Raw genomic sequence first — 14,517 nt, 5'->3', positions numbered from 1 at the left:
TCATAATGGCCAGTCTGAGAGGTGTGAGGTGGTACCTCAAAGAAATTTTAATTTGCATTTGTCTAATAAGTAATGATTTAGAGCAATTTTTTATATGACTATGGATTGCTTTGATCTCCTCATCTGTAAATTACCTTTGCATATCTAAAGGACTTATTTTTAAAATATAAAGAGAACTGAGTCAAATTTTATAACTTACAGTTATAACTTATAGTTTATAACCATATAAATCATTCCCAGTTGATAAATGGTCAAAGATATGAGAAGACAATTCTCAGATGAAGAATTAAAGTTATCATGGAGTACTGGCCAAAATGACAAAAAACCCTGAAAAAGAACTGATGGAGTATAAAAAAAGAGCAAAGTATAGTATTTTTTCAATTAATTATTGTTGTGCTTTGGTATTTTTTCTTTGGTCTGTTTTTTTTCCAACATGATTAATATAAAAATGTTCTGCATTATTGCACATGTATAATCTATGTCAAATTGTTTGTGCTCTAATGGAGAGAGTAAAGGAGACAGGGAAAGAGAATTTGAAGCACATTTTAAATGAATGTTAAATATTGTTTTGGATGTAATTGGGAAAAAATAAAACTATTTATAAAAATGACTATTCTTTTTTCTGTTAAATTTATTTGTTTGTTTATTATCTTATTTATTTGTTTGTTATTTATTTATTTAGTTAGTTAGTTAGTTTTTTTTTAGTTTTTGCAAAGCAATGGGGTTAAGTGGCTTGCCCAAGGCCACACAGCTAGGTAATTATTAAGTGTCTGAGGCCAGATTTGAACTCATGTACTCCTGACTCCAGGGCCAATACTGTATCCACTGTGCCACCTAGCTGCCCCTATTTATTTTCTTTAATATGTACATTTATATTTCCAAGTTACAAAATATCCCTCCACACTCCATTCCCACCCTCCTCCTCTCAGCAGGGAACAGTCAGGTTAGCATTTTACAAACATATTTTGTTAAAAATGTTTATAAGTTAATCATTTTTGGCATGAAGAATTAGGATGAAAAAAGAAATACAAAAGAGATAATTTTTAAAAAGTGTTCATCAGATTCAGAAGCATTGGCATTTTTTTTCTGTGTTTTGTTTTGTTTTGCTTTTCTTCCTGTGATTGGGGATAATATAGTTCATAACCACTCTAATATGGTTGTCCTAGCTCTCTGGACTGCCAAGAGGAGCTGCTTCCCCCAAGATTGTTCATCGATATTATTGTTTTTAATGTGTACATTTTTTTCTTGGTTCTACTTCCTTCATTCATCATCAGATCCCATAAGTTATTCCATGCTTCTCTAGAGTCTGACCCTTTATGGTTTCTTATGGAACAATTCCATAATATTCATGTACCATAACTTGTTTAGCATTCCCCAACTGATGGGCATTCCCTAAATTTCCAATTCCTTGCCACTACAAAAAGAACTGCTATGAATATTTTGAAACATGTAAGATTTTTTCTGATTTCTTCTGGATATACACCTAGAATTGGAATTGCTGGGTCAAGGGGAATGTATCCTTTAAATTTATATTTCTTCTTCTGACATTGGTCTAACAACAAAATGATGCAGAAAGAATTTTTTCTAAATGGCCTAAGCAAATGTCAGAGTTACAAATACTTGAAACATTTACATAAACAAATAACCTTTGTTGTTGAAGTAAAGATTGACCAACCTTCTACAGATCTGTAAATACACTATTGCTTATGATAGAATACAGATGATACAAAGAATATTATTGGTACTGTAATTGTTGTTAGCCTCTGATTCAGAAAATTCTTCTGATGCTGAAGGGACCCCTCTAGAATATTGAGAAGAAATCCAATATCAGTTAAGAAGAAAAGTCCCTCCTTAAGAAAAGGCAGAGTATTGATGGAAAGTATACTTGCCTTTGTCTCAAAATGAAACTTTTCTTTCTTATCAGTTTTAGCTAGAATGTGATGATCATTTTAATTTCTAGGTCAAATTTCTCCTCAACTGTTTGATCATTCATAGACAATCTCTGAAGTCTGATCACATATCCTTAACCCATCCAAAAATGTTTTTCTTTTGTTTAACTAAAGGGTTGGAAAACCATTTACCACTTTGTCTAAAGCGTACATTTGGAGTAATTAATTAATTGAAGTAGGTTCCCATTGAATTATTGTGTCAAAGTTAAAATTGTACAGGCTACTTTTGACAACTTGGAAGGGGAAATAAAACAAGTATTTACATAGTGTCTATGTGCCAGACACTAAACTCTTCACAAATGTTTTATCTAAGCCTCATGACAATCCTGAGAGGAAGATGGCTTTATCATCCCCAATTTACCATTGAAGAAACTGAGGCAAAAAGAGATTATATGACTTGCCCAAGGTCAAATAGGCTAATCAATTTCTGAAACTGGTTTTGAATGCTGGTCTTCCTGATTACAGATCTAGCACCCCTTTCATTCTACCGTTTAGCAGCCTTTTAGCTGCATCAGTTACCCACACAAACACAAACACAAATAAACACACAGATACACACAATAACATATTTTTGATAAATGTCTATATTATGGTACATACTGGGGTGATACTGCAAAATTTTAGAATAATATATGGATTCCATTTTAAAAAGTTGACAACAAGATAGGTATACAGCAATGACAAAAAAGTTTTGAGTTTCAGTTCTGTATGGAATACTTGTGCTATTAACCTTAAAAATAGTTTGATTTTGTGATAGCAATTGTCTTGCAACTGCTTCTAACATTAAGATGACTTAAGATATCCAATCTGAACAAATGAACTTGAACTGAACTAATTTCTGTACTTTTAGTTTTTATCAGCTGAAACTTGTATTTCGTGTCCTATTTCCTTGTTTTATTCATATCTTTTCTTATTATTTTATGGATTTAAAGAACAGATAGTACTTCACAGAAAAAACAAAAATTTGTTATCTTTAAAAGAGTACACATCAATGACTATTACAAAGAGGACAATTACAATTTATATGAAGTTTTGTCTATCAAACATCATCCAGGCACACAAATGAAATAGGATCAGTTAAACCAAAATACAGGGGACAGAGCCAAGATGGGGACAAGAAGGAATCGAGTCTTAGGAGCTCTCTGATAAAATTCATCAGCTAAGGACTCTAACTAAACTTTTGAGAGACAGAACCCACAAAGGGACCCAGTGAGGCAATTCTCCTACTCAAGGTAACCTGGAAAAAAGCAGAAAGGTTCTGCTCCCCGGGGTCGGAGGGGCAGCCTGCCAGAGGGGGTGGCCTGCCAGAGCCAAAGAACTTCAGCCTACGGGAGGCAGCCCCAGGGCGCTGGGAGTCTCAGCTCACAGTAGCAGGGGAGTCTCCTGAGCTGTACCCCGGGGAGCACCAGCACAAAGTGGGGGAACAGCCGGGGACCTCTGCCAGACCGAGCACATGGAGCCCAGCCCTCAGGGCACACAGTCAGCAGCTTGGTCTTTCAGCAGCCCAAATCCAGGAAACAGAAGCAGGTGGAGCCAGTAAACAGGAGCCCCCAGGGCATGAGCCCATTGAGCTGAGGGAGGGGAGTGAAGAGAGACTGCAGAGCTCTGTCCTCTGCCCCTGGAACAGGACTCTGGGGCTCTGACCACACTCAGATCATGATCCCAGTCTAGGCCCCCCCATAGAACAGCAGGGCCCCCCACCTCAGCCCCGTGGCAGAGGGAGGTGTTTATGGTCATTCACAGACCAGGACGGAGGACAGAGCCTCACACACTGAGACCCTTGTGGGAGTGTCCCAAAAGCTCAGGAAGCACCCCAAACCAGGCCCAAGCTAGGAAAATGAGCAAGCAAAGAAACAAAAGGAAGACTATTGAGAAATACTTTGCAAATGAGCCCAAGAAGGATCAAAATACTCAGTCTGAAGATGAGGAAGCACAAGCTCCTGCATCTAAAGACTCCAAGAAGAACAAAAATTGGGCTCAGGCTATGACAGAGGTCAAAAAAGACTTTGAAAATCAAATGAGGGAGTTGGAAGAAAAACTGGGAAAAGAAAGGAGAGAGATGCAGGAAAAAACATGAAGATGAAGTCAGCAGCTTAGTCAAGGAAATCCAAAAAAATGCTGAAGAAAATAGCATGCTAAACACCAGCTTAGGTCAAATGGATAAAACAGTTCAAAAAGTTATTGAGGAGAAGAATGCTTTAAAAAGCAAAGTTGGCCAGATGGAAAAAGAGATAAGAAAACTCTCTGAGGAGAACAAATCCTTCAGACAAAGAATAGAATTCAGGGAGACTGATGAATTTACCAGAAATCAGGAATCAATAATTCAAAACCAAAAAAATGAAAAATTAGAAGAAAATGTGAAATATCTCATTGAAAAAACAACTGATATGGAAAACAGACTTAGGAAAGATAATTTAAAAATTATTGGAATGCCTGAAAGTCATGATCAGGAAAAGAGCCTTGACATCATTTTCAAAGAATTACTACAGGAAAAATGCCCTGATATTCTAGAAGCAGAGGGCAAAATAGAAATGGAGAAAATTCACCGATCCCCCAGAGAAAGAGATCCCCAAAAACCAATCCCTAGGAATATTATAGCCAAGTTCCAGAACTCCCAAGTCAAAGAGAAAATATTACAAGCAGCCAGAAGGACACAGTTCAAATATCGTGGAGCTGCAGTCAGGATCACACAGGACTTAGCAGCAGCTACATTGGAAACTCGTAGGGCTTGGAATACAATATACCGGAAGGCAAGAGAGCTTAGAATGCAGCCAAGAATGAAATACCCAGCAAGGCTGAATGTCCTCTTCCAGGGAAAAAGATAGACTTTCAATGAACCAGGGGAATTTCAAATGTTCCTTTTGGAATGGCCAGAGCTGAACAGAAGGTTTGATCTTCAGATACAGGACTCAGGTGAAGCATGGAGATTGGAGGAGAGGGGGGAAATATGAGGAACTTAATGAGGATGAACTGCATGTATTCCTGCATAGAAAAATGACACTGATAATACTCATATGAACCTTCTCAGTTAATACAGCAGGTAGAGAGAGCTTTTATAGTTGAAGCCCAGGAGAAAGCTGAATTCGAAGATAAAATATGGTGTAAAAATGGAGTCAATAGAAAAAAAGGGAAATGGAATGGGAGAAAGAAAAAGGAGGGGGGGGGGGAATAATCCAAGATACTTTACATAAGATTCTTTTTTATTACAATGAGCTATTGCAATGATATGGAAGGGGGGAGGCAAGGGGGAATGAGGGAACCTTTGCTCTCATCAGAGATGGCTTGTAGAGGAAACAGCATATATACTCAATGGGGTATAGACATCTGGAGTAAGAAGGAGCAGGGAGCAGGGGGAAGGGTCGGGGATGTGAATAAAGGAGGAGAGGATGGACCATGGGGTCAGAGTGGCCAGATATAACACATTTTCTTTCTTACTTCTTGCAAGGGGCTGGGATTGGAAGGCCTCCCCAGGACCATAGGGCCAGCTGGATTCTGGGCCTAAGGGGTGGTATGGGGGCTCGGGGCCTCTTGGCCCCAGGACCAGGGATCTGTCTGCTGTGCCACTCAATGACCCTAAAGCAGAGTCAGAGTGAAAGGAGAGAGAAAATAGAGTACATGGTAGTGGAGAAATAAGAAAGGAGGGAGTTGTGATCAGCAATGGCAATGGTGGAAAAATATGGAAGTAACTTTTGTGATGGACTTATCATAAAGAATGAGATCCACCCATGACAGAGTTGTTGGTGTTAGAACAAAGACTCAAGCACACTTTTTGTTATTATTATTCGGGGGAAGGTGCAGGGCAAGTGGGGCTGGATGGCCTGCCTGTGGCCACATAGCGGGGTGATCTTTGGGTGTCTGGGACTGGATTTGGACCCAGGTGCTCCTGGCTCCACCCCTACTATTATTACTATTTTATTTTAATTTGGGTCTTTTTTTTTCTTTCTTTTTTTTTTGGTTTTTGCAGGGCAGTGGAGATCGGGTGGCTTGCATGTCACACGGCTGGGTGATTGTTGGGTTCATGAGGCTGGATATGGACTTGGGTGCTCGTGGCTCCAGGGCTGGTGCCTCGTCCATTGTGCCACCTGGCCATACCTACAATTATTACTATTATTTTTTTATTTTAATTTTTTTCTCTCCCCTTTACTTTTTTCGCCCAAGCAAGTCTATCTATATTCATGGGGGAGGAGGGGTATTTTGTTTACTTGTAAACAAGAATATTTTATCAATGTAAAAAAACCTTTGTACAAAATTAGAATAAAAAAAAAATTTAAATATTAAAAAACCAAAATACAAAGGAAAATTAATTTGAAAGTGAAAAAATATACGCAAGAACTAACAATTTAGTCAAATACTTAGAAAATAAGCAAAGATACAATATCTTCACAACTAGAAGAGTTGTTATTAGTCCTTTAATGTGTTATCATTTTGAAGTTGTGAAAAAAAAACTTTTTTAAATGACTGATAATCTATACTTTATAAGCATTCAATGTTAAAAGGAGAAAAAATTTTAAAAGTGCTCTGTCAATTTAAAAAAAATAAATCATTTAGAATAAAGTTGTTTTTCAAGCATATCCTTTTCAAATCCTCATTTCAACAGAGTGAAACAGTTAAAGGAAAGCTATTTGACCAAAGAATCTATGTTAATAATTTTGACTTTATAATGAAGATGTTTAATTTATTCTTTCTCTTGAATTATTGCTCCTCAAATCACTTCAAAGAATGTTAGTAGTAGAATACCAATTTATCTTTTTTTGGTAGTTCACATTTGTTTGTGGTTAGTTTCCATTTTTATTTTGTTTGTTTTTGGCTTTGATTTTGCTTTTGTTTTTTCAAAGGACTGCAAAAAATTAAGGACTTAACCAAAAAACTAAATATCTAAATATTGATATTCTGAGAGATTTAAAGATTAGGGATTTTATAAACTAAGGATTAAGAAAAAAATAAAAGAATTCTGCAAAATAAAATGAAAATAAATTTGTATAAATACACACACACACACACACATATGCTCATTAAGGAGAATTTCCTCAATGAGTAATAGACTAAAAGAAGCCATCGTATTTTTTTTTAAATATTAGGGACATTCATTTTCAGAAATTTCTATTTATCAGTCCCTAAAAGTTCTGTGGTCAATTGTAGTTTGTCATTTGTGAAAGCTGGCATATTCACTTTTCTATCTGTTGATTCCTTTGACAAATATGGAGGCACCCTCATACGTCTGCCACAGAGTAAGGATCCAAGAATTTGAATAAGATAAAAGTATTTGATTAAAATTAATGAAGTTGCTAGATGGTAGATGCAAAGAATAATAGAGTTCAAATCAGAAAAATCTGTATTCAAAAAATGCTGCATTCACTTTTTAGATGCTTGACAGGTACAGTTAGATGGTATAATGGATAGAATGTTGACCCTGAAGGCAAGAGTATCTGAGTTCAAATCCAGCCTCAGACATTTACTAGCTATGTAACCTAGGAAGTCTTAGACTGGAATGTCTTGCATCCAGGATCATCTCTACTCATCCCAATTCATATTTGACTATTGGACCCAGATGTCTCTGAAGGAAAAAAGTATGGTGGCTTAGTATAGCAGCCCCTAATTCAAATCCAATTCACAGGCTTGTCATGCTATCACCTTCATGAATGAAGGACAATATGAGATACATGACACTGGACAAGTCACAACCTCTGTCTACCAGTTTTCTCATCTCTCTCTCTCTTTTTTTTTTTTAAGGTTTTTGCAAGGCAAATGGAGTTAAGTGGCTTGCCCAAGCCCACACAGCTAGGTAATTATTAAGTGTCTTAGGCTGGATTTGAAATCAGGTATTCCTGACTCCAGGGCCAGTGCTCTATCCACTGCACCACCTAACCACCCCTCTGAGCTCTTAAATGAGGGTAATAGTCCCTATTTCACAGGATCTTGATAAGAAAATCAAATGAAATAATATGGAACAACTTTGAAAAACTCAAAGTATACTTAAAATTCAGTGAATCTCTACTTACTAGCAAATAATTTTCTATATGTTAAAGACAAATCAGTTTCCTTTGTGAGATACTGTTTGAAGTGATATATCTCCAGTTGCTATCAATTATTTTTTTTTATTTTGGAAGCACTTATTTTAGAAGCAATTTAACTATGGTATATGTCATAATGAAGATTTTTGTATAATCATCATGTTTCTGTTATTTCTCATTCCTGGTCCTTTTACATGAATATAATTTTCAAATAATGTTAAAGATATAGAAATGTGTTGAGATTCAATCATAGAATAGTACTTCTCCTGGACCCACTTGTCTTTATCAAATGTGATTTTGTAGTTTAGTAGTTTCAACTCTAAAAGTAAAGTTGAAAAGGAAAGAATAAATATTGATAATAGATTGTGCCAGAAATACTGACCTGATTGAGATCAAAATTATTTCAGAATTATTCCCCAAAGTTGCTAGAAAAGCTAAAAAGTCATTGAGTATCAAAGGAAACATATAAATCAGGTAGAAACTTCAATTTAAGATAGAGGTTCTATAATTAAAACTGTAGTTCAGTAAATATGATACAACAATTATTTATATTAATCATCATATTACTAGGATTCTGGGATTTTTGCTAGGTTTTAGGGAAATAACCAAAAAAATGAAATAATTTTTCTTTCCCTCAAGGAATTTACTTTCTCCTATAAGAGTGTGTCATGTATAAGAACAAATAATTTAAATTGGCTTAATGACTTCCATTATAAGTAAAGATTAGCTATAGAAGGTAGCCTTTAAGGCTAGCCTTGATTTAAATTTTGATTTTAGAAGTTGGAAGTCAAGAGGGATTGCATTCCATTCATAAGAGTATTGAGCAGGACACTGAGAATATAATGAAATAATCTATAAACAATTTAACGAATGAACAAAGCATTTTTAAGCATCTGCTTTGTGTTGATTTTAAATAATGATTTTAAATACTACGTGGCACAATAGAGAGAGCCCTGGCTTTGGAGACAGGAAGACCTGCATTAAAATGGGCAAATCACATGATCTTAGCTTGCCTTAGTTTCTTGAAATGGAAAATGGGGATATTAATTGTAGCTACCTACCTACCTCCCTTGTTGTGAAGAGGAAAATAGATATGTTATATGGTAGATGCTTAAGCAATTTCCCTCCTCCCCTCCCTGTACATCATGAAAAGTTTAAAATCCTAAAAATCCTATACTTGATCCATAGAAACAAATGATGGAGTTGAGCACAAAATATATCCAATGGTTTCTATATGGGGATTTTGTTGATTACTCAAATTAAATGGCTGTTGCTTAGAAATGAAGCTAATCAGTCTATTTTCTGATTCCAACAATTGACAAAGGTAGTCAAACATGTTTTGTAAGAGGTTGACACGGAAAAATGTATATTGTCATCTTGAATTAGAATCATTGTATGGAAATGAGATGTATCATAATCTGACTAAATTAGAAATGTGATCAATTATTTCAATTTTATAACATAGTAATGTTGTAGAAAATTGCTAAATATTATGCTACTTAAGGTCCACACACAAATGACATGGTTTTTTTATTCTTTACAATGAGATATAACAAATGACTTGGATGCCAATGATAGCTGCATTCTCAGCAAATCATTGAAGGGCATTGCCATTTTAAATTATATAATTGAAAATGATCTGAGTCTTTGCAAAAAAAAACTCATAGAAGTAAAGATGAGGGGAAATAAATGCTCTTCTCCCAGAGAGAATGCTGAGGATAATGACATTGTTTATTTGATGTTGTGAGTTTGTTTTCCTTTGGCATATGTTCTTAATGAAATGGATTTAGTTCATATTATTTTAGGAACAAACAAGAATACAGATTATGATTTAAAAGATAACTTGGGTATTATTTCAGTTTAGCAGAAGTTATAATGCTAGACCTATCATCAAATAAAAAAGACTGTTCTACCAGAATTTTCTTTCACCAATTTGTATATAAACAATGAGACCCATATGCATATAGGAACCTGTGGAAGAAAAATTCTTGTAGAAAGGTGCTTTATACTAGCTGATTGCATTTGTTATTAGAATAATGCTTTTTAAAATTAGTAATGATTTTAGAAAACAGGGATTCAGCCTCACTCTATACTGAAATCCCCTTTCAAATGGGGATCACAGCTGGTCTTCTGTAATATAACAGAAAATATCTTTGGGAAAATTCCAATAGGAGAAAGAACAGGGAGTATGTGTACCTCATACAACTAATACATACAATTAGCCACATGAGACTTTGGATAAGAACTTGATGAGATTAATTCTTTGTAGGACTTTGATTAAGCTCTAAACCTATTCCTCTACCATTCCCTTATGACCAAAAGGTACAGAGACTACTATGCCACCCAAGGTATTAGGAAAAATTTATGCTTGATAGTTTTTCCTATATCTTTGAAACAGATATCATTTTGATATATTCAGTGATAAAATGGAATTGGAGCATATCATTGGGCCATTAAAATAGGGACAGCAAAAAGGTGGATGTAGGGAGAGTAGGGAGTAAACACACATGTAGTGACTCTAGCTTTCAGAGTCAAACAGGTTATTTGTGGGACCTTGTCTCCAATAAAATTAGGAATCTTGGCATTTGAAGGAACCCACAGAGAGATTCTCTAATTGCAACTCTATGTTTTGGATACCCTATTTTGCAAGAAACAAGAAAAATTTTAACAAAAAAATTAGTGATTATATGGGATTCCCCACCCAATGAGCCCCCAACAGTGTACGTTCCTCACAATTAAATTACATTGATGTAATTCTGTAAACTTTCCAGTTCTTGAATTCTTGAATAGTGAGATAATGATATTTTCTGTATTAATGAATCTTGCAGGTGCATTGCTATGGAATTTAATTAAAGAAATGAGAATTTTCTATCAGTAGAATCTTGCTGTCTAGTTGACAAATAATCTTTCTTTTATTTTCTAATTTAAGAAGATTTAGACTGATTGTATTTTGTGAGAACAATAGTAGCTATAGTTTTGTAAATTGTCTGGGAATCTGAAGCATTAGATTCTTTTTTTCTTTTACTATTTTCTGTTTCCTAAGTCTATCATACTGCATAATTCCAAAATTCTATGATTTTGATCCTACAGTGACAGGGCAACATTTCAGAAATTTTGCTATAAATCTAGCTGGATCAATCATTTATGACCAGGCTCCTCTAACTTAAATCTGCTTCTATTTTGCAGAAGGGATACTTATATTTTGTCCATACCTCAGTTAGATGTCCTTATACTTAGAAGGAATAATGAGGGAGTTTTCATCAAGACAGTTTTCTCATCTGAGTATAGGAGTAGGACTCCAGTAGACTCTAAATCCCTATGAAAAGAGATCAATACACTTTGAAAAGTTTGGTTTGAACCATTTTTTCCACCAGAGACAGGAAGCCAATTTTCTTTGCCATTGTTTTATATTGTGGGTTGAAGAAGACCATTCTTTCACCAAATAGGACAATCATTGATTGCTTAGCGAACAATATATTTGAATTATTTTTGTAATCTTCATTGTTTGCCAAAATCTGTAAAGTTTAGTTCTTGGGAATAGTTGTGAATTTTCACTTTTCTATGTGCCTTTATAAGAGCAAAACATAGTAATTATTTTGAGTCTCCTGGTGGTGGAAAAAGCAAAACTATAATATTTATGGAAATTTTGATATTATATGAATAATGTATGCTTAATTATATGTCATAGGTGGTTATTTTTAAAGAGAATGTTTGGTAAATGTCTAGTCTAATTAAAATGTCATTGATTTAGGGCAGCTAGGTGGCATAGTGGATAAAGCACTGGCCTGGGAGTTCAGGAGTAGCTGGGTTCAAATCCGGTCTCAGACACTTAATAATTATCTAGCTGTGTGGCCTTGGGCAAGTCACTTAACCCCATTTGCCTTGCAAAAACCTAAAAAAAAATGTCATTGATTTGGAGAACATTAGGGGATATGCTTTTGAAAGCTGGAAGAGTTGGTACGCCAGTGGATATTATCGGTTGACTGATCCATGTACCTCTGACTGCATAACAGAAAGCATATGTCCTTAAAATTACCTAAGCACAATCTAATATATTTCTTCATTTGATTAGGATGAAGGAAATGTTACTTATAGAATATGGCAAAGGGTGTGGGGGGAGATCCTTTCCTTTCTCATTCCACATGGCCTAGAGAAATAGATCTGAAGTGTGTGTGCATATTTTTCCTTCTTTTTTTTTTAAATTCTAGAAGGAAGATGTAGTGTCTCAGATCAGCTACTTGATCTATGGCAATTCAAGAGTTCAGAAACCTACTCCATATTACCAAGAAAATCTGAGTTTGAATCCTGATTCTTAGACATTCTAGATATAAGAATGTGACAAGTCTTTTAAATCTTTTTACTTTAGTTTTCTTATTTGCAAGATGATTGCATTCAAATTGAGTGTTCTCTAAGATCACATCAGGTTCTAAATTAATAGTCCTATGATACTATGATCTAGGGTAGTTGAGAAAATAAATTTAGAAAAAGATACATAAATCCATACTGGTAGCAAGAGGAACTTGTCATTGTTGGTTTATGAAAATTTGCAAGCATCTATTTCATAATTTGCAGTGATATGATGGAAAGCTACAGTTCTTTCATATAATCTGCACTGATCAAGAAATTCATCCTACATCTCTAATTTCTAGAATGAATGAATGACCTGCTTTTAAATTGCCATCTTGCAGTCTTCCATTTCAAGAAACAGATTCAAATGATTCAATCTATGTGTGTGTGTGGGGGGATGATTATTCTTTGTTGACTTAATGTATATTGAGTCCTTATGGATATTGTGTTTGGAATGACTTTTTTCATTCTTTGATTGCTTTTTGGTAGATTCTCTCCAGAGTTAAACCACTTTTCATTACATTTCACAAATTTAATGGCATGTACCTATTGCAAGCTTGTAATAATCACTTGGTGAAGTTCATATTATTCTATTAGTATTGCATGTGTTGTTCTATTAGTATTGTCGTATAGCTTGTAAATAGATATTTGGTTGCTTCCTTCAAAATCAACTAGAAATAAGCATAATGGAATTTTATATTCACTACATCTTTCAATCAGTTTTGAATGATAAAATTGAAACTTGTTATTGAAGATTACTTGTGTAAGCTCTTATAGAAGTACCAATTCAAATACAGATGAGGCTTTTAAAAATTCTATATAGATGGGTGAGTATGCAATCTGAGTTTATAGCTACTGATATGCTATCAGTGACCTTTATAGGGGAGGAGATTAATAATGTCTAAATTATTTTTCCTACATCTTCAGTATCTCCATCCTCTTTTGATTCACAATTGTATCATCTCCACCACATACCACTATATAAAGTTTATCCAATTCAGCAAAACTGTTCTCTTTAGTGTCAATAATACCTCCTCTGTAAACATCTCAAATACTAGGTTCCAAGGTTAATAGTTCCATTATCCTTGATGGAAAAAATATTTTTACAACAAAGGTTCTCTCATCCATGCATCAAGACCATTCAAGAGTCTTTGGAAAATGTAACTTTCCTCATTACATTTATGTATTATTTCATTATTTGCAAATATAGACATAAAATTGTTACAGCAACAACCCTGGGAGGTAGCTATATTCATGCTTTCATTTTACAAATAGAGCAATTGAGGGTGAGAGAGAATAAATAACTTGTGAAGAGAAATATAATTAATAAAAGTCCAAGGTATGATTATGATCTCAGATCTTCCTTATTCTAAGTCCATCTTATTCATGACTCCATGTTAAAGAAATAATCCATTTCATGACTGTCATATAATAAAGTCAGTCAAGCTACCAAAAAGATGCATACTTATCAAAAGGATTTAAAAATATGAAGATCTGGCACATTCTGGGTTGAGAAGTAATTTCCTGTGAATGGTTAGGTATCTGAGATATTCCTTTTGTGGATGACATTGATGTGATTGCATCAAAAACCAAAAAAAAAATATCTCAAGGAAGAGACATGTAATTACGTAAAGAAATGTGATCTGTTAATCTACACAAGAAAGATCAAATGAATGAAAATACATATTGTCCAGATTTTAATATGTATTGTAATGGGCATCCAAGATAACTTTCCAATAGTATGTATTTCTGAGACAACATAGCTGGACAGTGAATTTAATCCAGTATTGAAAAGGAGACATGGGCTGATTTCAGAAATTTGTCAAGTACCTTTAGTAATCTAAACCTTCTCACAAAAGCAGACTTACCTTTTCAAAACTAATGTAAAAAATAAAGGATTTCTGGACGGTAATAAGACCTAGTAAACCACAGCATCCAAAAAGCTAAAGATTTGTTCTGCCCTACATAGCAATGGAAATATATATAACAGGTTTGAAGAGTCAACAAATATAATCAATAAGAAACTCAAAATAAGAAGAGTACAAGTTTAAATTATTCCATAAAATAATTGAATGACAGAAAGAGATTATGCATTGTGGTGAGAGAAGAGAATGACAGGTGGATGTTATATCCAGAGATTCCTAATGTTCAAGTCAATTCATCATTCATTTATTAAGAACTTATAGAGACAACTAGGTGGCACAGTGGAT

The sequence above is a fragment of the Macrotis lagotis genome, chromosome 5 (genome assembly GCF_037893015.1).
Source record: "Macrotis lagotis isolate mMagLag1 chromosome 5, bilby.v1.9.chrom.fasta, whole genome shotgun sequence".
NCBI classification, from domain to species: Eukaryota; Metazoa; Chordata; class Mammalia; order Peramelemorphia; family Peramelidae; genus Macrotis; species Macrotis lagotis.
The sequence above is the reverse complement of the archived record's forward strand: the minus strand, read 5'-3'. Positions refer to the sequence as shown.